Source organism: Ochotona princeps, chromosome X, assembly GCF_030435755.1.
Source record: "Ochotona princeps isolate mOchPri1 chromosome X, mOchPri1.hap1, whole genome shotgun sequence".
Lineage (NCBI taxonomy): Eukaryota > Metazoa > Chordata > Mammalia > Lagomorpha > Ochotonidae > Ochotona > Ochotona princeps.
The window spans coordinates 60600802-60604664 of NC_080865.1; the positions used below are offsets into that span (position 1 = coordinate 60600802).

Genomic DNA, 3863 nt, shown 5'->3' on the forward strand with positions numbered 1-3863 from the left:
TAACTCTAAACTACCATTGTGCAAATATACATGCATACATTTACTGTATGTATATAGATAGATAGATAAAAATAATAAATGTTACATAAATTCCTAAAAAGCAAATTCTTGGTGTAGAGGGTATATGCATTTGCATTTGTTTTAGGGGAACCATTTTATGTTTGTCTTTTTGGATAGAAGGTAACTGTATACCATATACAATTAAAGGAGAGACAAAAAAAAGTGAAAAAGAAAAAGAAAAAAAAATTACTGGCTGCCCTTGACTTGCTAGACCATCAAAGGAAAATAAGGGGTTATCAAGATGAAAGGAGCACTCTCTTGTTGCAAGACATTTACAATTGTGCTGAAGAAACCTAAATACATGCACAATGTGAATTTGACTCCTACATAACAAAAATATCCAGTTATTATTAAAGCGATCTTCAGGAGGTAAGATTTCTTTATTTGTGAACACACATTTAGTATAATTTATGGCACTACTGGACACTTTTTGAGACATAACAGTCTATAATAGTGTCTAGACACCAAGGCAGCATTTGAATACCAAACATTATGGGAAAATGGGCTAGCTTGTGGCATAGTTCATAAAGCCACTGCCTGCAATGCTGCCACCACATATTGGAGCTGGTTCACTTGAACACTGCACCACTTAAAATCTATATCTCTGCTGGGACCAGTTTGGTGGTTTATCAGGCTAGTCTTGGGACTGTCATGTTTGGCCTGTTACGCTGGCATCCCATCTGGGCAGCAGTTTGAACCCCAGCTGCTACAGTTCCAATCCAGCTGCCTGCTTATGGCCTGGGCAAGCAGCAGAATATGGCCCAAGGCCTGGGTCTTTACCCCCATGGGGAAAACCAAGAAGAAGCTCCAGGCTCCCAGCCTCAGATCAGCCTGGCTCTGGCCACTACAACCATTTGGAGAGTTAACTGGTAGATGGAATCTCTTTCTCTCTCAGGCCATTGCAAACATTTGGGCAGTAAATTAGCAGATGGAAGATTTCTCTCCCTCTCTCTCACTGTCTCTCTCTCTTTCTCCTTGTTAATATAACATTTAAATTAAATGAAGCTCTTTTTTATTTTAAAATTCATCTGTCTGTAGAGGCTCCTGAGAAAGGGGTAGAATATGAACCAAGTGTTTGGGGTACTACCACAAATGTTGCAGACCCAGATGAAGCTCATGGCTCCAGCCTGACCTCTCTCTCTCTCTCTCTCTCTCTCTCTCTCTCTCTCTCTCTCTCTCTCTCTAATTCTGTATTTCAAAAAAATGAATAATTCATAAAACAATTAGGAAAAACAGATACAATATATCCAAAGTCAACACAATTTTGAGAAAAGGTGAGTTTCCCTTCCCTCTCTAGTTTTCAATATCGAGAGAATTTCAAACTGTCTTCACAGTAGTTCACAACTTGCTTTTATGCAAGTCTATAGCACTTTTCCTCCAACCAATATTTTTTTGTTTGTTTTTAACTTCCAGCTTGTCATCTTGAAACAACATCAATGACAAAAAAAGAAACCTCTTGTGGTGGTTGTTATATATTAATCACACTGAATGCAACAGCATCATTTTTAACAGCATATTTGTGATACTTCAGGTATGAATCTTCTAAAATAAAATTACAAAACCTTAACAACGTGGACTTCTTATTTGAGCAGCTTTTTTCACAGTGAACTGAACGGGCTCACTTTTCTTCTTTGTATTTTTCTCTTTTAACTAAGGTAGACTGGAAAGTTTAAGGTATGCTCAAATATAGCCAATGATATAAAAATATCCACTCTATCCCTTGAATACATCCACCCAGACTTCTATACTTTTCACATTCATGCTTAGGATAGCTGCTTTGAGTGATCACATACACAAACCTTGCAATACTAATGCATCATTTTTCCTAAGACAGGACATAAAAAATAAAGCTTGCATAACAGCAAAAAAATTGATTTCTCCCTCTGATTAATTTAGTTAAGTATAGACTGTGTGTCTCTAAAGTGCACTAATCAACTGTCATTTTGAAATAAACACAACATCCTAAGATGATTTTTATTTAAAAGAACTTTAGAAAGACAGATGTGTGTCCTAATATCACATTTTTCAAATGAAATACTTCTAATATAAGTAACCAAGTACTCCTAATAGATTGTGCAAAAGGAATATTGAGACAAAATTAGAGTAGCTCTCTAGAGCATGGTGAAAGCTCTTACTTAGAAAACATTCAGACATACTCTATATCTGCACAGAAATAGTTTTGAATTCTGAAATGATCATTTTCTTTCTCTTGCTAGAAGATTTAAATTGTGTCAATCCAACCTGAAAAACAAAAGTCATGGAATTACAAGCATAAATATCATATGAAAAGTTAAAGTTAAGAAAACACAGGGTCAATTTGTGTACCTTGAGTAGGAGCAATCATTCTTGACTCTACAGGCCCGCATAGCTTCCATTCAGGATGGAACAGAAAGGGCCTCCGGCCACAAAGAGCTTCAATCCTGGCCAATTGTAGCAGTGGGTGTGGAGTGCATTTATTTGACCAGCTGTTTACACCAGCAAAGTGGTTTTCTGAGAGTTGACCCTGTTTGATGGAGCCTTTACTACAGGCGAGCTTGAGCTCTCCCTCCCAGACCTTGGAGAGGAGTCAGGGATGAACTTGCCTTGCCCTTCTAGGAATTTCTGAGCAACAAGGTCATAAAAGAACAGAGAGCCATGGCTTGTTCCCATTGTGATGATATTCTGGTAGAAGCTCAAGGAGCAAACGCAGGTGTCTCCTTCCCAGGAAGACAGTGGTCTGATTTTGTTCCTGCCCTGACGTGGATCTAAGAAAAAAACATGGGACTCGAGGCCCACAGCATACACAGACAAGTCATCACAGTAGTTCAGACACATGTTCTCTCCATAGCAAGGCAGCCTGATGGAGAGCAGCCTGGATAGGTTGCTGTGAGGTTCCCAGAGGTGAAAGTAGCCATCCATGGACACTGCTGTTGAAGGCCAGGGCACGTATCTGATGGTGACTCAGGTGAGTGCTGGCCATGGGGATAGCTTTCACATCCTCTGAACAGATGTGGACACACACAGGAAACCCCCCTACCTTTTGTGACTCAACACTAACGTTGAAATTATTAGGTTTCAACTGTCATGGTGCCAGGTACCATCGCAGGAGCCACTCACTACCACGGTGTCACTTACCCAGGCGATGGCAAAGATACAGCCCTTGTGGCCTTGGATGTCCAGCCACGAGGGTCCATGGTGGGCAGCTGGTACACAGCCAGGCTATTGGGGTTCTTGCCCCCTGTGGCCAGAAGTGTCTTGGAGGGATTCAGCTCAATGGCGTGGATGCCACAGCCAGGCAGGCTCCCGGCTGGTGCAGGATCCCTGTCCACCATCAGGGGGCAGTGCGTGATCTGGCCCGAGTGCATGTCCAGCCTGAACAGCTTGTTGCACTTGGTGCCACACACCACCTCCCTGTTTTTCAGCCACTGTGAGGCGAACACTTTGTCCAGGGTGCCCAGGTCCAGTTGGTGCTCCCTCAACATTTGGGGCAGGCTCCGTGCTGCGAGGCTGTTCAGCTGGCTTTCAAAACCCCTTAGTCCCAGGCATCCCTCTGCACCCATCTGGCGGTCCTGCAGGTAGTGCACCAGGGAGACACAAGCCCCTGGCTGTCTCTATTTCTTGCGTGACAGTTCCTTTGAGTCTACTCCTGCCAGGCTTTGCGATGAGGATCTCCCAGAGAAGATCTTCTACTTGAAAACTCTCTGCTTGCTGCTGCCTGCTTCCTGCGGGACCATGGTGAGCAGAGGGGAATGGTCATCAGCGGCAGTGGTGGTGTCAGTGACCCCACTGAGGTGACCAGATACCGTGTCAACCAAGTTGGCCAT

The 3863-nt window shown here is 42.8% G+C and overlaps 1 pseudogene; it reads right to left on the reverse strand.

Annotated features, from left to right (window-relative positions):
* Positions 1-2412: 2412 nt before the first annotated feature.
* LOC101522988 (DDB1- and CUL4-associated factor 12-like protein 2) lies at positions 2413-3863 on the reverse strand (annotated as a pseudogene).